The following is a 24,060-nucleotide window of genomic DNA, read 5'->3' on the forward strand; positions in this document are numbered from 1 at the left end:
TTTCACTAAAGAAGATATATGGATGGCAGATAAGCACATGAAAAGATGTTCAATCTCTAGCCATTGAGGAAATGCAAAATCAATAAAGCACACCTATGATAATACTTTTTTCCACAGAAATACCCATCCTAGTTTTTTTTTTTAAGTTATTTCGATATAGAGTTATTTTTAACTTATTTTGAAATAGAGACACCGTCGGTTTTAGTGATGTGCTTGACTAATGAAATACACAGAATTTTACTGTGGTATTCTGGACCTCTGAGGCTACATCAGAAAAACGCTTGCATCTACTTCTTGGGCCTCTTGAAACACTTCTTCTTGTAATGTTTGTTCTGGAAGAAGCCAGCTGCCATGTAAGCCTTGCGTCCACCATGTGTGGATAGAGAATGATGTTGACCAGCTCCCAGAATTTACAGTTATCCTAGCCTCGGCATTGGACATGTGAGTGCAGGAGTCGTCTCTTATATTTCAGCCCAACAGACTCCACATGGAAAAGAACCGAGATTCTAGGCATATGTTCACAACTGAGCCATCCCAGTCATCTCTAGCTAGTCTAGCCACCCACCTAAAACCTCAGATCCTATGTAGCTCTGTTAGTCTATTACTTAGTTGACAGAGAAACTGATGTTCTTTCCTTTTAAGTTTTTAAACAGACGTTTACTGAGAAATAATAACATGCCAAGTACTGTGCTGTTTTGTATCATTGTCTCCATTGATCTGTATAAGCCTATGAAATAATTACTATTATCATTGTATTATTGTCATTTTATAGATGAAGAAACTGAGATAAAATTAGAATATGTTTTTCCCAAGATTATTTATTTGGTAGATTAATTACTTTTGCCAGTGGAAGTAATGGAAGATTATACATCCTGCCCTGATGAACTCTGGAGTGGCCACTAGTAATGTGGGTGACATTCTCAAGGAGTTGCAAGAGTCTGGATATGGTTTGCCATGTGTCTTTTCCCTTTGCCTCAATGATTGGCAATATACCAAATACAGGCTGCTCAACTAGCCTGATTCCCAGAGTGATGGCAATGTAAAATTGTGCAGTGGAGGATCCATGATGATGAGTCTTGTGAAGGAGACCACTATGATTTTCAAGGTCACTGTCATTGCAGCAAAACAGCCTGTCCTCATCAATACTTTCACACAGCTAGGAAATAGCAGAGTTGGGACTTCATCTACTTCTTAGTTTACTTTCGTTTCAGAATCTCAAATAGTGTGCTTAAAGAAATTTAATTTGAAAAACAGTAGGCTACACGTGATATACTTCTTTGCGTAGGTGTATTTCGAAAGTCCTACTACAATCATCATTTCAGTCTCCATATATAAGAACATTTCAGAATATATACTAGGTAAAATTACACATTTTGTTTATTATTCTTTGAAAGGCGTTGTTTTCCTCCATTCTATGATACAGGAAGATGATTCAAGTTTCCAAACCAAATGATCAGGATGTCAGATCTTGTCATGATCTTATAAATGTACTTATGAGTACGATGAAAGAGATTTGTAATTTAAATTTTGTCAGAAAATTCAAATTCTTTCATCCAACAAATCTATTGTTGTGTTTATTGTTTTAACTTACTGGTGTACCAAGAAAGATAGACTAGATTTATGCTTTCCAGAGACTCAGATGCTGTGTGGGGGAGGAGAGAAATACAGGATGAATAATTAAAGGAATGCAGGTAAATGACATAATGCACTGATGACCAACGTGCCATGGGAGCATCTGGGAGGGCATAGTTAACATGTACGAGGAGGCCCAGAAAACTATCATCTGATATGGAGTTCCTCAGACATCGGGAGAAGGACGTTATGGGTAAAGATAGTAGCACATGCAGATCCCAAAAAGTGAGAAAAGCCTGGACTTTTCTGGGAATAAGTATTTTAGAATTGTTTAGGGCAGGATGTCTGTCAGGGAGTGATAGGGGATAAGCCATAAACCACAGTTAGTAAGCATTAAAGAAGTGCCATATGAATCAAAGCTAACTCATCATTTCCCTGCATCTCTGAATTATCAGAGTGTATAGAGTTGTTCTACTCTTTGTAATAAAAGCCTTTGTCTATGAGAGGGAAATGACAGCATGAGCCAGCTTCAACTGGTCTATCATGACTGGCTTTAGCTAGGGAGGATGAGGCAGGTTTCATACTATTGACACAATGTAAAAAGTGCTTGTTTTACATTTTTTAAAAATAAAAAAGCACATAAAATTTGCAGAAAACATGGTATTTTAAAGAACTACAATTCAAAGGAAACAATGTGTAATGAGATGGTAACTGCTTGCTTGGGATAGGAAAGTCTTTTCAACAAATGGTACCAAATAACTGGATATCCATTTAAAAACAACTGCAACAACAACAAAAGAAAAACAAAACCAAGATCTTTTCCCTACTTTGTACCCCAAAATAAATAAAAATGAATCATACACCTATAATGGTATATGATTATAACTATAATCTTATAACTAAAACTATACAGCTTTTGGGGGAAAACATAGAGAAATCTTTTTGATTCAGTGATAAACAAAGGTTACTTGTGTCCTAGAAAATGTTAACCATAAAATTTTTTAAAAATGATAAATTAGACTTTATTGAAGTTTAAAACTTCTGATTATTAACAAACACCACTAGGAAAATAAATAGTCATAGGCTAGGAAAATATTTGCAAGACGTATATCTGACAAAGGACTGATATCAAAGATGTATAAGAACTCATACAACTCAATAATAAAAACAGACAACCCAATTAACAAATAGGCAAAATATTTGAATAGATACTTCATAAAAATAAATTACAGGAATGGTATTAAACACAACCAAAAAAAAAATCCATATCATTAGTCATCAGGCTAAACTCAAACTAAAACCACAATAGTACATCATTATACACTCACTGAGATGTCTAGCATTGTAAAAATAGATAAACCAAATGTTGGTAAGGATGTGGAGTAACTGGAACTCTTACGGGTTGGAATGTAAAATGGTACAACTAATTTGGGAAAAAGTTCTGGAAGTTACCATGTTTCCCCAAAAATAAGACCTAGCTGGATTATCAGCTCTAATGTATCTTTTGGAGCAAAAATTAATATAAGACATGGTGTTATGTTTTATGTTATGTTATGTTTTATGTTTTATGTTATGTTATGTTATGTTATATGCCTGGTCTTATATTAAAATAAGACTGGGTCTTATATTGATTTTTGCTCCAAAAGACACATTAGAGCTGATGGTCCGGCTAGGTCTTATTTTCAGGGAACATGGTACTTATACATCTAAAAATACATCTCTGTCATGACCCTGCATTCTCATCTTAGGTATTTACCCAGAAGAATAAATATGTGTGTCCAAAAAAATAATTCTTTAAGAAAATTCACAACAGTTTTATTCATAAGAGCAGAAACTGGAACAGGAGGAGAGGGGACAAACAAGCCATGGTGTATCCATATATTAGAATACTACTTATAAATAAAAAGGAATGGGATATACATAAAAAATTGGGTGAATTTCAAAAAGGTTGAGTTAAAGAAAAAACAGGCATGAAAGAATGTATATATATGTATGTATACATATATATGTATACATATATATACACACACACATATATATATATGATGAATTCATTACTATTAAGTTCTAGAATGGAAAAAATTAAAAACAGTGGTTGCTTCTGGTGAAGTAGAAGTAAAGATTGAACAGGAAGGAGTTTAAGAAATATTTCTGGGGCGATGGTAATATTCTATATTTTTACAGGGTTTGGGTTACACAGATGCATAGATTGTCAAAATTCAGTGAATGCACACTTAAGACTTGTGCATTATATATATATAGTTATTTTCATCAAAATAAAAAAAAAACTGAACAAACGTTAACTTTATTTTATGATATACATGCCTAAGTATGTATGGAGGAAAGTGGACTGTTCACAATTTACCTTGAAATGCATAAAAAATTAAGATGAATTAATTGATGGAAGGATGGATAAATTAAAGGACACATTATAAAGCACCTTTGCTAAAATATTACTAATAGAATCTAGGTGGTGTGTATATAAGGGTTCACTGTAATTTTTTTTTTCAATTTTGCTGCATATTGAAATTTTTCGTAATAAAAATGTGGAAAATGTTAACTTCTTGCATTTTTTTTCAGCATGTGCCAGGTTTAGAACTATAATTTAGTATCACAGTTTTTTAGGCAGGCAACCCTAGAGCAATATCCACCCACTTACCCTTCCTTCCATTAAAGCAGAAATGAAGTCACAGGATGGGTGGATATTGTCATGACTAGTTACTAAGCAGTCTCTTGCCATTCCCATTCCTCAGGGCTCAGGGCTGACAGTAACCAAAACACAAGCCTCCACTTGAACTTAGGCTATACATGAAAGGACAAAAATCAAGCCAGTATGGGCAGTTAAGGTTGAAGTTTCTGCTACAAACCATGGTAAGAGGATTTTCACTAAAAGACTGACATGTCCAAGTTAATAGAAATCTTAGAGGTCTATTAGAATGCTTTTAACTTGAAAAAATATATATTAATATATTATAGTCAAATTTTTTTGTAGCATCTAGTATTTCCTACTCATTCTCTTACTTAATTCCTACTCATTCTCTTGTAATAAGTTGCGTAAACAATTTTATTAGAAAACTGTCATGTATACGTCATATATTTTTCTCCACTGCACTTACTGTGTTTCCCTGAAAATAAGACCTAACCAGAAAATAAGCCCTAGCATGATTTTTCAGGATGACATCCCCTAAACATAAGTCCTAATGTGTTTTTTGGAGCAAAACTTAATATAAGACCCGGTCTTATTTTCAGGGAAACACAGTAATTCTTCATTCACAATCTTCCATGTTTTAGGAAGATGATCAACCACCCCGTAATACAAACCAGAAAATTAAGAGTAATTTCTGGTTTCCCAATTTCCCTTACCCCAAGTAGTCAACCTATCATCGGGTCTTGTTAATTCCAAATGTTCTCACACTCTTCCTTTCCTTTCTGTCTTGGCCTTTGTTCCAGACCATTATCGTCTTTTACTTGGACTAATGCATGAGTCTATTTTCTTTCATTTTCTGTCTCTCTCCATTCCAATCCATTACCAATTTAGCAGCAGAAGTGATTTTTCTCAAAATATACTTGCGTTATGTCATTCCCCTGCTTTAAAATTTCATTGTTTTTCCTTGAGCTTAGTCTTAATCCACACCCTTGATAAACTATAAGAATCTGCCTTACAGCACTAACCTCTCTAAAGTCATGCCATCCCACTCATACCATTACAAGCGCTGCACATTCCATTTTGGGCCTTTCCCAGCCATATGTACCTGTCTTCAGAATGCTCTTCCCCCAGCTCTGTGTGCCTAGTTCTTTTGGTTCTTTAAGTTTCAGCATAAAATATCACCTCCTCAGAAAGACTTCCCTGACCATTATGTTTAAGTGCTTCCCAACTTTTGGTATCTTCTTTAGATGAATAAGATCCAGCTTCTATTTAGGGATGCTTGTTTAGCTTTTCGTACTCTATTTTGGTAGTTCCCCAGATATTTTTGGAGTTATCCTTAGAGTTATTGCAAGTTATTTTTGGAGTTATCCTTAGAGTTATTCCAAGAAACTTTAAGTGGACTGAAAATTGCTTTTACGTTGAATCATTTCTATATTTTGTCCATAGATGCTGTTTTTCAAGAGTATGTAGATGTTGTTATGATTAATAAAATAAAATTTTATTTAAGTGTATTCCTGGATTTCTAGTAGAATTTAATATTGGTTTTTTTTTTTTTAATTAATTTTATTGGGGTGACAATTGTTAGTAAATTTACATAGATTTCAGGTGTACAATTCTGTATTACATCGTCTATAAATCCCATTGTGTGTTCACCACCCAGAGTCAGTTCTCCTTCCATCACCATATATTTGATCCCCTTTACCCTCATCACCCACCCCCCACCCCCTTACCCTCTGGTAACCACTAAATTATTGTCTGTGTCTATGAGTTTTTGTTTCTCATTTGTTTGTCTTGTTCTTTTTGGTTTATATACCACATATCAGTGAAATCATAGGGTTCTCTGCTTTTTCTGTCTGACTTATTTCACTTAGCATTATTCTCTCGAGATCCATCCATGTTGTCACAAATGCTCCTATATCATCTTTCCTTAACGCCGAATAGTATTCCATTGTGTATATGTACCACAACTTCTTTATCCATTCATCTATCGAAGGACATTTTGGTTGTCTTGGCCACCAAGACTTGACATTTGGTTCCATGTCTTGGCCACCGTAAACAAAGCTGCAATGAACATTGGAGTACACGTGTCTCTGTAGAGAAATGCTTTTATATTTTTGGGGTAGATACCCAGGAGAGCGATTGCTGGGTCATATGGTAATTCTATTCGTAATTTCTTGAGGAACCTCCACACTGCCTTCCATAGCGGCTGCACCAGTCTGCATTCCCACCAACAGTGTATGAGAGTTCCTTTTTCTCCACAGCCTCTCCAACACTTGTTACTATTTGTTTTGTTGATGAAAGCCATTCTGACTGGGGTGAGGTGATATCTCATTGTGGTTTTCATTTGCATTTCTCTGATGATTAGCGATGTTGAGCATTTTTTCATATGTCTATTTGCCATTTGTATATCCTCTTTGGAGAAATGTCTCTTCAGGTCCTCTGTCCATTTTTCAATTGGGTTTTTTGTTTTTTTGTTGTTGAGTTTCATGAGTTCCTTGTATATTTTGGATATTAGCCCCTTATCAGAGGAACTGTTTGCGAAAATCTTCTCCCATTCAGTTGGTTGCCTCATTATTTTGTCAATAGTTTCTTTTGCTGTGCAGAAGCTTTTCAGTTTCATATAATCCCATTTGTTTATTTTAGTTTTTACTTCCATTGCCTTTGGAGTCAAATTCATAAAATGCTCTTTGAACCCAAGGTCCATAAGTTTAGTACCTATGTTTTCTTCAATGCAGTTTATTGTGTCAGGTCTTATGCTTAAGTCTTTGATCCATTTTGAATTAATTTTGGTACATGGTGACAGATAGCAGTCCAGTTTCATTCTTTTGCACGTGGCTATCCAATTCTGCCAGCACCATTTATTGAAGAGGCTGTCTTTTCTCCATTGTATGTTTTTAGCTTCTTTGTCAAAAATTATCTGTCCATATTTATGTGGTTTTATTTCTGGGTTCTCAATTCTATTCCATTGGTCTATGAGTCTGTTTTTCCGCCAATACCAAGCTGTTTTGATTATTGTAGCCCTGTAGTACAAGGAAAAATCAGGGAGTGTGATACCTCCAGTATTGTTCTTTTTTTTTAATATTGCTTTGGCTATTCGGGGTCTTTTGTGGTTCCAAACAAATCTGATGATTTTTTGTTCTATTTCTTTAAAAAATGCCATTGGGATTTTAATGGGGATTGCATTAAATCTGTATATGGCTTTGGGTAATATGGCCATTTTAACGATGTTGATTCTTCCAATCCATGAGCACGGAATGTTTTTCCATTTCTTTGTGTCTTCTTCAATTTCTTTCAAAAATGTCTTATAGTTTTCAGCATATAAATCCTTCACATCCTTGGTTAAGTTTATTCCTAGGTATTTTATTCTTTTTGCTGCAATTGCAAAAGGAATTGTTTTTTCTATCTCTTTTTCTGAGATTTCATTGTTGGTATATAGGAAAGCAATGGACTTTTGTACGTTGATTTTGTAGCCAGCAACTTTACTATATTCATTGATTGTTTCTAATAGCTTTTTGGTGGAGTCTTTAGGGTTTTCTATGTATAGCATCATGTCATCTGCAAAGAGTGACAATTTAACTTCTTCATTCCCAATTTGGATGCCTTTTATTTCTTTCTCTTGCCTGATAGCTCTGGCGAGGACTTCCAACACTATGTTGAAAAGCAGAGGTGATAGGGGACAACCTTGTCGTGTTCCTGAACGTAGAGCAAAGGGCTTCAGCTTTTCACCATTAATTATGAGGTTAGCTGAGGGCTTGTCGTATATGGCCTTTATTATGTTGAGGTATTTTCCTTCTATACCAATTTTAGTAAGTGTTTTAATCATAAATGGATGTTGTATCTTATCAAATGCTTTTTCTGCATCAATTGATAGAATCATATGGTTTTTGTCCTTTATTTTGTTTATGTGATGTATCACATTGATGGATTTGCGAATGTTGAACCATCCTTGTGCCCCGGGGATGAACCCCACTTGGTCGTGATGAATAATTTTTTTAATGCATTGTTGTATTCGATTTGCTAGAATTTTGTTTAGGATTTTAGCATCTGTATTCATCAGAGATATAGGTCTGTAGTTTTCTTTTTTTGTGTTGTCCTTACCAGGTTTTGGTATCAGGGTAATGTTGGCCTCATAAAATGAGTTAGGGAGTACTGACTCTTCTTCAATTTTTTGGAAGAGTTTGAGCAGGATTGGTATTAGATCCTCTTTGAAGGTTTGGTAGAATTCACTGGTGAAGCCATCTGGTCCAGGACTTTTGATTTTGGGAAGGTTTTTGATGACTGATTCAATTTCGTTACTGGTGATCGGCCTGTTAAGATTTTCCAGTTCTTCATGATTCAGCCTTGGAAGGCTATATGTTTCTAAGAACTTGTCCATTTCTTCTAAGTTATTAAATTTGGTGGCATATAGTCCTTCATAGTATTCTTGGATAATCCTTTGTATTTCTGTGGTGTCCGTGATAACTTCCCCTTTTTCATTTCTGATTTTGTTAATTAGTGTCTTCTCTCTTTTTATCTTAGTGAGTCTAGCCAAGGGTTTGTCGATTTTGTTAATCTTTTCAAAGAACCAGCTTTTTGTCACATTAATTTTTTCTATTGTCTTTTTGTTCTCTATTTCATTTAGTTCTGCTCTGATTTTTGTTATTTCCTTTCTTCTGCTGACCTTGGGTTTCGCTTGTTCTTTTTTTTCTAGTTTTTTAAGGTGTAACATGAGGTTATTTATTTGGGATTTTTCTTGTTTCTTGAGATAGGCCTGTAATGATATAAATTTCCCTCTTAAAACTGCTTTCGCGGCATCCCAAAAATTTTGGTAGGATGTATTTTCATTGTCATTTGTTTCTATGTATCTTTTGAGCTCTCCTCTAATTTCTTCTTTGACCCAGTCGTTCTTTAAAAGTATGTTGTTTAATCTCCATGTATTTGTGTTTTTTCCTGCTTTCTTTTTGCAGTTGATATCCAATTTCAAAGCTTTGTGATCAGAGAATATGCTTGGTATGATTTCAATCTTCTTAAATTTGCTGAGGCTGATTTTGTGTCCCAATATATGGTCTATCCTTGAGAATGTTCCATGTACACTAGAAAAGAATGTATAGTCTGATGTTTTAGGATGAAGTGCTCTATATATGTCAATTATGTCCAATTCATCTAATGTGTCATTTAGGGCTGCGATTTCGTTATTTATCTTCTGTTTGGATGATCTATCCATAGCTGTCAATGATGTATTTAAGTCCCCTAGTATAATTGTGTTTTGGTCAATTTCTCCCTTTAGTTCTGTTAGTAGTTGCTTGGTATATTTCGGTGCTCCCTGATTGGGGGCATAAATATTGATGACTGTTATGTCTTCTTGTTGTATAGTCCCCTTTACCATTATGAAATGTCCATCTTTGTCTCTTGTTATCTTTTTCACCCTGAAGTCTGTTTCATCGGAAATCATTATGGCTACACCTGATTTTTTCTGGGTACCATTTGCTTGAAGTGTCAATTTCCACCCTTTCACTTTGAGTCTATGCTTGTCCTTGTAGCTGAGATGTGTCTCTTGTAGGCAGCATATGGTTGGGTTTAGTTTTTTGATCCAATCTGCTACTCTGTGTCTCTTTATTGGTGAGTTCAGTCCATTTACATTTAGGGTGATTATTGATATGTGAGGATTTCCTGTCATTCTGTCTTTAGTTTTCTGGTAAGGCTGTGTCTCCATTGTTTCTTTGCCTTTTTGTTGTTGTCTGTTATTTCTGTGTGGTAGTATTCTATGATGTTTTCCTCTGTTTCTTCTTTTATTACAGTATATATTTCAGATTTGGATGTTTTTTGAGTGGTTACCCTTGAGTTTATGTAAAAGAAAGTTTGATATTTAGAGTATTCCAGTTTCTTCAGTACGCTTACTTTCTCTATTCCCATATTCCAGTTCAGGCCTTTACGCTCCCCCTTTTTATGTTTCGGTTGCCACAAGTTGTCCCTGTTGATGGTGGTCTAATAGCCTCCTTTAGTATTTCTTGTAGTGCAGGTCGTGTATTAGAAAATTCCCTCAGCTTCTGGATGTCTGGAAAGGTCTTTATTCCTCCTTCATATCTAAAGGAGATCTTTGCTGGATATATTATTCTTGGCTCATGATTTCTCTCTTTCAATAGTTTGAATATTTGGTTCCATTCCCTCCTAGCTTGTAGAGTTTCTGCTGAAAAATCTGATGATAATCTAATGGGCTTTCCTTTGTAAGTTACCGTCTTCTTTTCCCTGGCTGCCTTGAGGATTCTTTCTTTATCATTGATTTTAGACAGCTTCAATACAATGTGCCTTGGTGAAGGCCTGTTGGGATTGAGGTAATTAGGTGTTCTATTTGCTTCTTGGATTCGAGGATCCAGTTCTGTCCACAAGTTTGGGAAGTTCTCATCGACGATTTGTTTGAATATATTCTCTGTTCCCTTCCCTCTTTCTTCTCCTTCTGGTATGCCCATTATTCTTATATTGCTCTTTCTGATGGAGTCAGAAAGTTCTTGTAGAGTTGTTTCATTTCTTTTAAGTCTCAAGTCTCTTTCTTCTTCCCTCTGTGTAAATTCCAGGTTCCTATCTTCGATGTCACTGATTCTTTCCTCCATCTGGTCAACTCTACTACCTAAGCTGGATATTTTATTGTTAATTTCTTCTATTGAGTTCTTAATCTCCAGAAAATCTATTTGGTTCTTTTTCAAGATTTCAATCTCTTTTGTAAAATGCTCATGGTGTTCTTTGATTGTGTTTCTGAGTTCATTAAACTGCCTTTCTGTGTTTTCTTGCATCTCGTTCAGTTTTTTCAGAATTGCGATCTTGAATTCTCTGTCATTTAAATCACAAAGGTCCATATCTCTAAGTTCCTTTTCTGGAGACTTTTCACTTTCTTTCTGAGCTATCTTGTTGCCTTGGTTATTCATGGCAATCACTGATTTACTATTTCTCTTCCTAGACATCTACAGGAGTGTCTTCTGCAACAGGTTTATAGGTATGCGAAGAGCTTTTGGAGTTCCAAAGCTCTTTCTGCACCAGATTCAGAGCCCGTTTGTTTCAGCAGTTCTGTTTACTCCTGCAGGGATCCGCCCAGATAGGTGGGGCCAGGGGCGGGGTGAGTTGTGAGAGGTGGCCCAGAGCAATGGCGGCGACCACCACCACAGCCAGTCCTGCTTCCACAGCTCCCTCCCCTTTGCCGGAACTAGTTGAGCTGCGAATCTGTGTCTGCGGTCCACAGTTCTCAGAGCAGCAAATATTCTGTCCTTTGATCCGACACTGCTACTTTATCGCTTCTAGCACGGGGCAGGTGGGGGCGGGGCGAGCTCTGGGAGGGTAGGGAGGGGGCGGCTAGTCTCCGTGCCTAGGGCTTCCGTTCTCCGCTCGGCAGTGAGGGCTTAAACCACCGATTTCAGCCCTCTTCCCTCAGTCTTTGCTCCGAGGTCTGCCGTGAGCGAGCGTTGGGTTCAGCGGTTTTGTATGCTGCCCCCTCAGCCCTGTGGGCCGTAAGCGGAGCCCTAGCAGTCCGAGTCCTTCCCTCTCCCGCAGCGGCGGTATCCTTCCCTCTCCCGCAGCGGCGGTAGTTCCGGGAGCAGAGGGCTCTGAGCACTGAGCTAGGTCTGTGTCCTGCGCCCTCGAGGCTCCGTCTCCGCACTTCTCCTCTCCCTCCCCCCCCCCCCCCCCCCCCCCCCCCCCCCCCGCCGCTCGCGCGATTCACCCACCTGGAGGTGAATTCAGTAGTCGGCCTCTTCGTCTTGCCTGTCTGCTGTGCAAGGAGTCCTTTGTGGAGTTATTGTTGTCCGATTCGTTGTAAATTCCAGGGGAGCGTTACAGAGGCTCACCTCACGCCGCCATTTTTTTCAGTCTCCTAATATTGTTTTTTAATCTATAAACAAAATAATACTATCACATGGTATTTGTAGTGTTTTCTTTAACAAACGAGTTTCCCATCCATAAAATGTTCTGAATCACTGCTCCATATTATTACAAATAAGTTACAATTAATTCATTCTTATATTTTACTTTTTTTACTAAGTTGGATACAGTTTTCTATATTTAATACTAGAATGTTAAAAATTAAAGAAATATTTGAGATACTTCAGTTTAATTTCTTTATTAAAGAAATTTCTTTATTAAAGATGAGAGATTTAAAATATTTACCTAATCACACAAATAGTGGAAGAGTAGAATGAACAGACTAAAGTCTTATCTTAGTCCAGTGCTCCTTCCATCTCCCTCAGCTTCCTTTTGATACACTGTCCTTTCAAAAATGGGGTCAGAGACCAGATTCCTTATCCAAGTGTTCAATGAGTGGCCCAGTCCATTCATTCTCTTTTTCATTCCCTCCTGCCCTCTTTAATTTATCCAGGCTACAATCTCACTGTATCAAGTGTTTACTTTTTACCAATTGTTAAAGAAATATTTAACCAGCTGCATGTTAACATGAAAATGAGCACACAATAAAAATGGTTGCTAAGCGAAGGTAGTGTAACTCCCCACAAATAATCAAGTAATTGTACTGAGGGCCATAAAACGGGCACAGAATCGTGTACCACCACTAAAGCATCCTTTCTACTGGTATTTTCTTCATAGTCTCCTAGAGAAACATAAAGCTCTTTCCTTGATGCCAGTGGCAAGAAACCTAAAATTTGATTGTAGCAAAGCTTAGTTCCCAGATGTTCCTGTTGGCTAATACTTTTACACAACTGATTTAATGATATAATTGGAAAGCAAGTCAATGCTTTCATAGATTTCTGCTACAGTCAAATTGAAGTCAATTTTAAAAAGGAGCATAAAAATCCTAAAACTCAGATGGACCAGTATTCAATATGCTCGATTTAAAGCTACTGTGAAGACATGTGTTTCATTGAGTTCGAGAGTTTGTAAATGCACAGAAGGAAATATAAACTCTTCTCCATTTAAGTTTATTTTCGGACCAAGTTAATCTATTTTAGCACATCAGGTAACTAGTGTATTTCTGGGCTGTAATATTATCGTCCTACTTTTTCCTGTATTCTTACGTGAATACTTACGAGATTCTCTTTGGAACCTTGCAAAAAGTAGATTTCTGGGCACCACACTCAGAGACTGTGATTCAGTAGATTTTGGGTTGAATTCAATACTTTGTATTTTTAGCCAGCACCCCCAAGTGATTCTGATTCAGAATCACCCTTGGAGGAAACATTGCAAACGCAGCAGTAATGAGCACGGGCACACAGACTTTCCTCATCCACACACGTGTGAGGCCAGGCTGGCCAGAAATACGGCAATGACCTGGGAGAAGCACAGCTTTCCTACAGAGGGCGCGTGGTTCAGGAAATTCTCCACGTGGTAGCAATCATTAAAGAAAGACCTATGTGAGTCCTGAATAAAATGACTCTCCTCTTTCTTCACAGAGTTTTTGTGAGAAGAGGGAAACACCAGCTATTTTACCTGACAAGGTAATACCATGTTTCCCCGAAAATAAGACCTAGCCAGCCAATCAGCTCTAATGTGCCTTTTGGAGAAAAAATTAATATAAGACCCAGTATTATATTATCCAGTATATTATGTTATGTTATGTTATTATATTATATTATACCTGGTATTATATTAGATTAGACCTTGTCTTATATAAGACCCAGTATTATATTATATTATACCCAGTCTTATATTAATTTTTACTCCAAAAGATGCATTCGAGCTGATGGTCCAGCTAAGTCTTATTTTCAAGGAAACACAGTATTATCCCAGACTTGATTTATGATATTCCTCATTCAGTCCATACCTACCTAAACATGACTGTAGCTCAACTACAGTCTTTTTACAATGAAATAAATAGTTTAAGAGTACTTTTAAACATTCTTTTTAAAGAGTCTTATTGGAGATTGAGGCTACATATGAAATGCTCTTACTCTATTGTTAAGAGCTGGACAAAGCCCCATTAAGGAGAGCTAAAAATGAGCACCAGATGTTTCTGCTTAACCATGCTTAATCACATCCTAACAGATCCCTGAGGGAAAGAGAGACTAGATTCATTTAAAAACTGAGCTCACTAATGGAGAGTAATGTATTTCTTAACAATAACAACAACAACAACAACAACAACAACAACAACAACACCATAATAATAATAATACCACCAGTTCTAGAAATATATTATCAGAATCATTAAACTGATTCACCCTGGGCACGTTTCCTTCAAAGTCCAGTTAAGCTATGGCTTAAAATTAACTCAACTGAAGAGGCATTGTGCCTTTAGACTTTAATGTTTTTATTATCCTAAACTACCACACATTTTGTATTGGTACCATTGTGTAATGGCTCTAAATAGGATGAAAGAGCCTTTTCTTTACTAATGCTAAACATAACTAGAGTCTATTGGGTTGTAGATTTTTGGCCTAACTTTGAGACTGAGAAACACCTGTTTTGTCAGATAGCTCATATCCCTACAGTCAATATCCTAATGTACAAAGGACAGCTTTCTCTTCTGTAATTTCTCTGTTAATCTTACGTACGTCACACTTTCTGTCCACATTACTAATTGTGTTACACTATGTTTATTGGGTGGTGGTCGTTTGCAAACTATGTTCAGATGTAATCCTTTGTCTCATAATGAAATAAAATTCTACAACAGGAGTCCTTTCTTATACTCAGGGAAATAACACAGTAAATTAATGTATGGATTTTTCTCAACATCAAATTTTTTCCATCATAAGTTTTTTGAAAATGTTAATGTCTGCCACCACACATCCCGTGTCAGGTTGCAACTGGGGCAGACCAAATTTGCCACCCCAAAATATGCCTTTTGTGATTTTAGCTGGTTATTAAAAAAACCAAAGACTCAGAAGGAACCTTTGATCCTTCCCCCCTTACCTGATACCTAAATCTGAATACCTAAAGGAATTCAGATAGAAAACCTTGCTTAATGGAAGGGAATATCACCTTAGTGTCATAATAATATAAACTAAATGTGGCAGGCAGGGAGAAATGTAGCAAAGCCTCTTTTTTTTTTTTTTTTTTTTTTAACTTCCTTCTATGTACCACTGTTTCTGGGTGGCTCAGCAAGAATTTGTTTACCACCTGTTTGCTCTTTCCCATTTATCTGTAAATTGCCTACTGAAATTCAGACCCTGCCCTCCTTCTCTTTTGTCCAAAATGCCATATAAATTTCAATTGCCCTTACGTCTTTAGTTCTCGTATGCTTATGGTGTCACCACTTGTACATCCATTATAAATTTTGTGCACCTGTAATACATTTTCTTCTGCTAATCTATCTCATGTTAATTTGATTATTAGCCCAGCTAGAAGAATGTAGAAAGCAGGAGGAAAGCTTTTTTTACACCCTCCACACAACTCACTTAGAATAAAACAATGTGTTTGTTTATTTTAATCATGTAAAAATGTTCTGTGGAGTATTGCTAAAATATCCATCTCTTCTAAGTCCTCTGTCACCGGAATGAGTGAAACCACAGGTTTGCTGACTTAAGCTGTAATTATAAGGATGTGCCTGAATCAATTCAATGCCTCTACATGAATGTATTAGGAGCTCACCTTAAAAATGCGATCACTATTGGGCAAATCACCTTGTAGGAATGGTTTATTCAGATGGGAAAACAGATGTGAAATGGAGAACTCTAGTGGATGTTGTAGGAGAATCTCCAATTCTCAGTGTTAACCTTGGAGGTACCAAGATATCTGGATGGGCACTCATTGGGAGGCGAGTGTCTAATTTAATTCCCTTAATAAGGACTTAAGTAGTCAGATCAGCTACTTTGATTCTAAAGTTCTAGGGCAGCACAGAACTTGTCTTTACACTTGGAGATGTGTAGATATGCCCAAAGAAAATGAAATATATACTCAAAGCAAATGGAAGTTCAACCTTATAACTAGACTACTGCAAGGTTTCTACAGATTCATAATATTCTCCTACCTTCCACTCCCACGTACATGCACAAAAATCAGTTTGAATCATCTCATATAATGAAGCAGAATAAATATAGAAGGGAAAAGTTAACTTTTTTTTTGGAGAGCCATGCATCAATATTTCATCAAAATAATCCATACATACTTTCTAATCATTCATTCTTATATTGATAGATTTAAAAAGTTGCACCATGGTTGGTTATAGTTTTTTTTGGAACATGATTTATTTATTAAAAAGTTAAATAGCAGTAAGTGACACAGGGAACAATGTGATTAAATGTTAAACAAAACAAAACAAAGTGATTAAATATGCATGTTTAGGAATATGGCCAAAATATTGAGGCAATTAAACTTTGAATAATCTTATATTTTCCATTCTTGTTTTGTTGTTTTTGATGCCTAGAGGTGTCATATGTAAAGCATTCAAATTACCTTTTGAGTGTGAGCAGATGGAATTGGAAAGGTGGAACAATGGTCTTTGTCCCATTGCCCATATTTTGTGCATGTGCTTTTGTGTACAGCATTGTATCCTGTTGCTCCTGCCCTCCTCTGCCAAATGCTGCTGTTTTTTCAATTAAAATTAGGTCTGAATAACCACCTTTAGGAAATCCCCCAAAAGTATTTTTGTAACTTCCTGCATCTGGAGGGCAATTTTACTTAGACTATATTAAGAAAAGAAGACTCTTCAGTATATCTTCTCCTGTGCTGACCCAGATAGGTTTGCTGTTTGTTCAATCTAATAAAATGACCTCATGAAAGCATAATAATATAAACCTTTAGTTAAGTATGTCATTAGTAATAGGTGTTCAGCCATTTCCTTTCCACAATAACTTTGAACCTTTCATGTATACACACGTAAGTCTATTTGTAAACTGACCAGACATGTCCATTTCTTTTTTGTTTTTTTTTGTAAGAACACTCAGAGTTGCTCAGAATAGATTAGCCAAAGCAATGTTATCTTACTATCAAAACTACTGCAGTGATACACATGAAGAATTTTTGCCCAAGGATCTAGGGAAATGAATTTCACTGTGATAGCAGGAGACTACATCATTTCCATTTGTCTTTCCCAGTAGTAAGGGAAGGGTCATGTAGTCACTGTGCTCATGGTGTGGCTAGGATATGATTCCCTGCTTGTAACTTTCTGAACATAAGAATGCTAAGTGTCTGTCGCATGACAGCACATTTTTAACATTTTAAAATGAGCTGGATAGAGAGTAAATGAGGGTGCTAGGGTCGGCATGTGTGTGTGTGTGTGTGTGTGTGTGTGTGTGTGTGTGTGCATGCGCACTTTATTTTTTAGAGCAGTTTTTAAGTTCATAGCAAAATTGAGTGTAGAGTACAGCGAGTTCCCATATACCCCCGTCACCACGCATTGACAACCTTCCCTATTATCAGCCCACTAGAGCAGTATACTTGTTACAATTAATGAACATAGATTGACTCATCACTGTCATGCAGAATCCAGAGTTTCCATAAGGGTTCACTCTTGGTGTTGTACTGTTGTTTGTGGGTTTTGACAAACATACATGACATGTATCCACCATTATAGTACCAGACAGAGTAGTTTCATTGCTCTAAAACTCCTCTGTGCTCGGCGTAGTCATCCCTCTTTCCCAGCAAACCCCTGGCAGCGCCTGATTTCTTATCGCCTCTCTATTTTTTTTCCCAAAAATGTCATACAATTCAGATTGGCTTTTTCCACTTAGTAATATGCATTTATGTTTTCTCCATGTCTATTCATGGCTGTATAGCTCATTTCTTTTCAGCGTTGGATAATATTCCATTGTCTTGACCCATTACAGTTTATTTATCCATTCACCTACTGAAGGACATCTTAGTTGCTTCCAAATTTTGACATTTATGAATAAACTGCTATAAACATCTGTTTGCAGATTCACTTCGGTAAATACCAAGGACCATCATTGAAGGATTTTATGATAAGAGTATGTTTAGCCTTGTAAAAAACTGTCAGACTATTTACCAAAGTGGCAGCACCATTTTGCATTTCCATCAGCAATAAACGTGAGATCTTATTGCTTCACATTGTCATCAGCATTGGTGTTGTCAGTGTTTTAAATCTGACCATTTTAATAGGTATGTGGTGGTGTCCCATTGTTTTAATTTTCAATTCCCTAATGACTTACGGTGCTGGACATCTTTTCATATGCTTATTTGCCATCTGTATATATTCTTTGGTGAGTTGTCTGTTAAAGTATTTTGCTTATATTTTAATAAGGCTGTTTGTTTTCTTATTGTTGTTTTAAGAATTCTTTGTATTTTTTGCGTAATAGTCCTTTATCAGATGTGTCTTTTCAATATAGTTTCTCCCAGTGTGGCTCATCTTCTCATTTTCCCACATTTGTATTTAATTAATATTTTTTATATATATTTCACTCTAAGCTGTTTCAAAACCCTTTTAAGAAAAAGTAGCATGTTAAGTACAACAGTAGTTAAATATATTGAAATTCTTACTGAAGTTCAAATTCTTCATTCTGGCATTTAAAAATGTCCATAGGTCAGCCCGGCCTGTGTTTTTAGTCTTATGATGTATCAACCACTTACACTTTTGTGCCAGACAAACAGACCCTTCCTTCCTGGAACTCAGACACTACTTGAAGGAGTACATATTGGTATAGCAATTCTGGTTGGCACTTTGGAATTGCATAAAAAACAAAAACAAATCCAAAAAAACCCCACATTTAAAAAAAATTGCTTCAGCAGTTCCTCTTCTTGCAATGAATCTTAAGGAACTAATTGTTGTATTCAACTACATGATCGATCTACTTTTCCTTGTCTAATGGTGTACTGTTACATTGTTATTATTGTAGTGAACGTCCTCGTTGGTTGCTTATTTAATCTATTTACCCTTCCCAATACTTCTTCATATACATTCAATTATCCATCTCACCTCTGTTGCTCCAGGGCTGACATTTTCCTATTGCAGTCCTGAACTTGAGTCTCCTTGATTGTAGGGTAGAAAGTGTAGAAAACACTTTCTGTTTTCTGTGATTAATTTAGAAACAATGGCCTACACTGAACTATTGATGGCTCTTCAACCATCACAGAAAATCATTCATAAGTGGATATATGAGACAGAAGAGAATGTTTGCTGGGGCACTAGAAGAGGTAGTTTCTGTTCTTTTAGATGTTGCTGTGTTTGAATGTGATCCCCAAAACTCTTGCTATCATTTTTCCACCAACCAAAGGACTAAGCACACGCTTTGAGAAGAGCAGGGTCAAAGGATGTCAGAAAAATGGAGCCTTAGCTCTGATTAAACCATAGCTGACCAGTGCCCCACCTCTGGATTTTAACCACTTAGGTGAGCCTTAATAGCCCACTTATATTTAAGAAATATAAATTGGAGTTTCTCTTTTGGTTGAATCCAAAAAAATTGATAATTTATAGTGGGTAAAACTGCAAACATCCTAAATATCTACCAAACGAGAAATGATTAAATAAGTAATTGCAAATACAGTGGAATAGCAAATAGGAATTAAAGGTGACACTAGAAGATACACTGACATAGACAAATATTCATGATATTTTTGTGTACAAATGATTTAAAAAACTGTATACATACAGTCATCAATTTTGGCTTTGTGAGGATGAAGACACTTTCCTCTGCCCTCAAGGTTCTTTTGGTTGACCTAATAATCAAATAGATATGAGACAGATTAACAAAAGAAAATGACTAAATTTAATTACATACATATGTATGGAAACCTCACATACACAAGAGAGTCAGAGACCTTTCATACATAAAGGTTCAAAGACAGAAAGGGAAAATGAGGTATGTATGACATTCCAAGCTAGGCACCTGAGGGCTTCAGGAGGCAATTTCAGGGAGACCACATGCTCAGTAATCAGTAGTTGGCCCTGCCAGATAGATAAGTTATCTCTGATAAGCTCTTACTACGGGCAAGGCACCCAGTTCAAATTCCTCTAGATAATTAATAGGGGCAGAAGTTTCCCTTGAGTCCCCAGGGTCTCCGTTGCCTTTGGCTCAGAACAATCGGCATACCACTGAAGTACATCTTGGGGTGGCTCCTTTTGAACCATTATCGTTCCCTCCTCTGAAACTTCCCGGCAAGTTTCACATTCCAGAAGTTGAGATGATAGATTGTTCTATAGCTCAATCTTGAGAAATACTCAGTTTTTTTAAAAGGTTGTGTCCCATGTCAGGAGGCAGTGATGCCAGTAGGCTCCAAAGTTAAGCCTATGGTACAAACAGTCATGTATTTAACAAAAGGCATAGCTATGGAAACATAAAGGGAAAAACAAAAGTCAGTGATTGGAATAGACTATAATACGGGCTTCAGACTTCTGAAGATAAGCATTCGAGAAGGTTTCTAAATGTTTGTCTTGAAGCATCTTCAGATGAAGTGAAGGCAGTCAGTGGCGGTCTGATAGATTCTTCTGGTCTTCAGTTTGAATGTCTCTGATGATCTTTCTGCAATAGGCACCAAGATTGTCCATATGTGAGCTGTTGAGATGAGTTCTCTGAAGTTTACATCAAGTTGTCCAACTGTTCCTTGCATGGCTTTGGGAAAAGAGCAGTGTTAGTTTTCAATGATTCTAAGTCAAAGGATGGGAGAAAAATTGGAAACATTAATTTGGAGAGTCTTAGGCAGATATTGAAGGAAACTGGAAGAATTTGGGATCCAGTTCAGTTTACATGTAGAAAACAAAATAAAACAAAATACCTCAACAGACAATAAACAACACTAGAATCTAATATAACAAAAGTATATTATAGATTCTACTGAAACTCAATTTTTCTCTCTATACCAACCCCTATTTTCCAAAGAGAGCCACATTGAAACTTGATTTATTTGCAAAATGAGTCTAGTTTCAATAAACTTGGCCTGTTTATTTGTGTAAGTACAGAAAGGATAGTAATTAACCATATTGACTCTTTTAAATCTACTTTGCTAGAATTTTTCTTAAGGAATCTTCAGATGAAACTTAACATGGCTTCTCGAAGCCAGAAAAGCCAAGGCAAGGACTTGCCCTCAGAGGTTGCCTGTGATACCTACAGATTTAGGTGACTTCCTCTCTTCTTGAGGTCCCCAAAATATCTTGAATTTCCTGCCAGGAAGTGATCTTTACTCACCTGGTAAGGCTGCTGGGGAACTTGTAAACAGGGTATCAGGCCAATATTTCCAAGAGTTTTATTGACTTCTATAAGTCAATCTTAATTTCTTAAAGCTGTCCTGTCATATCTGTCTGAGTCTACGAGTATTCATGTCTCTCTCAAACATGACATTCCAGTCAAAGTCTTGGTAAATTACTATTTTCCAATTGTGTCCTGTTACAAGGAGACTGGATTCTTATTAAACTTACGCGAATAACATCGCCATGAAAATAATAATACTTGCTAAAAGTTCCAAATTCTGGAGGGATCAGGTAGGGAGGGAAAGATGAATGTTTTAATTCTGTTTACAAAAGTTTAATTTATTATTTTAAGTCATAGGTAGTTTATGGAAAAAAATCCTTATATCTGGAAAAAAAAATAAAGAGCCAGCAGTGTTTCAAAAAAAAAGTCACAAAAATTTTAATCATTCTTATCAGTTCATTCAGTCCTGCTAATTAAAATTTTTCTGCTTGAATACAGTTTTTCCATTAGTTCTTTTGATCTTCCCTGATGATTGAGAGTGATAGGGACAGTGATAACTCCAAGAATTTTGCAAGGCTTGTGTGATTTGCTCAGTGGAATGGAAGCCTTGATCACTAGAGATTGTGGAAGTTATGCCCCAAGTGGGAAATAGGTCTTGTAACAGTTTCTTTGCCATTATAAGGGCATCATCCTTGTGGCAGGGGAAGGCTTCAACCCATCTAGAAGACATAGGACGAGAACATATTGATAACCCATTCTAAATGGAGGATGAATGAAGTCCAGTTTAAATGTACTATAGTGGGTGAAGGAATGCAAAAAAAAAAAAAAAAAAAAAAAAGAAAGAAAGAAAGAAAAAAAATGGTGTTTGCTAGAAAGCTGGGAAGAACCAAGTGGCCATTTTGGGTTCCCCACAACTCCGACTGTTGATTTGATTTACAGCCATTTCTTACCCACACAATATGTCCTAGAAGTTTATTGTCACTTATTTTGCAATGATTCCCATGCAATTTAACATACCACATAAGCCTAATTAGTTTAAAATTTCTCTTTGGTAAGGAGAGAAAACAAAACCTCTAAGGTATTCCAGGGGCCCTTCTGGAATACCTCAAAGTTATTACTAGGTCCAGAGTCTATTTATAATTTGAATTTTGGGAAGTTTGTCAAAATATATCAAAAGGTTTGGACATTTGACTAAATAGGATAATAAGTTAATATGAAATAATACTAATTGTTTAACTGAAATGACAATAAATTACTTCAAAGACAAATACAGAAATTTACATAATTGTTAGCATAACTTAGTTCTTAGTATTGAGGAGATTCAATGTTCTTAAGTAATCAAGGGTGTGATTAAGACAGCATAAGACACAGAAAATCAATTTTGATAAAACACAGAATCTTTGCTTTCTAGGCAGAAAATTTTTTCACAGTATCTCACCAGCAGCAGACCAATAGTCCAAGAAAACTTTGTCCTTTTAGCAGAGAGAGAAAACCAAACTCTAATTGTCATCACCTTACTTTTGATATTTACATTCACTTACTTGATTAAATTTATTTCAATCTTATTCAATTTGATCAGACATAAAATTTCCTTTCTCAAGATTTTTCATAAACTTTCTACAGTTTAGGTGTCCCTTTAATGTGTCTTATTCTCTTACCCATTCAGAAATCAGGAAAAAATTACTTCATTTTCCTTAATGGAAACATATCTCCATATTTCATACCTATTTTTTAAGCTAAGACATGCTACTTTTTTATACACAGTAGTTTCCCTATTAGTATTAATTCTTGTACCTATAATTACATGTATTAGAGTTCTTAACCTTTAAAATCCTTAATTTCTAATGAAACTAACAAGTAAGCAATTGTGGACTGTCTGTTTCACCAGTATTCTTTAGATTGACAAGTTTATGAACATGTTTCATAATATCTAGAAATATGTATTTCCTCACAGCACAATTTTTTTTTCAGTGTGGCACAAGAACTATTTACTAATAGACCCAAATATCTTTAGTGCCTCTATAATAAGAAGCAAAAAATAGATAAACCTATGCTCAGTAATTAATGTTTCATTATTTTATCTTATTTGGAAATGATCTATTAATAGATATTCAGTGACTATCCATTTAATTTAGTTAGCAAAACTTTAAAGTTTCAACTTACCAGAGAGATTTAGCAGATCATCTTTTAAAAGTACATACAATGTAATTATTGCTAAAGAGTTCACCTGTAAAGAAACATTTTATCCAACTTGCATGTATTTAATTTACTTGCTCTTAACAATTAGGTTTAGATTACTTATGAGATTTTATCATACTGAGTTATTTTTCTTGCTGACAAATTTTTGCAACAGAGATAACATAAACTTATTTGACTAATAAACACAGGTAGAATGAAAGTATTAAACATAATGCTGCTGATTCTAAAGACATGCCTATTTAATCAAACCAAACTCAAAACAGCTTTAATATCAAATATTTTCCCATATCACGTGATTCTGAAAAGCACTTGGGTTAGTTTCTGTTATATTTTTGATAATTCTCGTAAAAGCACTTGTCTGTTTAAGCCAATTTGATCAGGCTCTTTTATAAATTAACAGTACCACTCAGAAGTGGAAAATACCATACAACACACATGAACATAGAGACAGACACAGAGAACTACTAGTTTCATTTTTTTAATTGCTGCCATAGATAAGTATGTAAAAGATAATGTAAAAGAACATATGGATCCAAACTGTGTTTCTGGAAGATGGAATAAATTAAGGTTATCTGTTTAGATGGCTAAAGCTTTTTCATATTTGTATTTGTGGAAAAAACAATTAATAGTGTATTTGACATTAGCAAA

The sequence above is a fragment of the Rhinolophus hipposideros genome (assembly GCF_964194185.1).
Source record: "Rhinolophus hipposideros genome assembly, chromosome: 11".
Lineage (NCBI taxonomy): Eukaryota > Metazoa > Chordata > Mammalia > Chiroptera > Rhinolophidae > Rhinolophus > Rhinolophus hipposideros.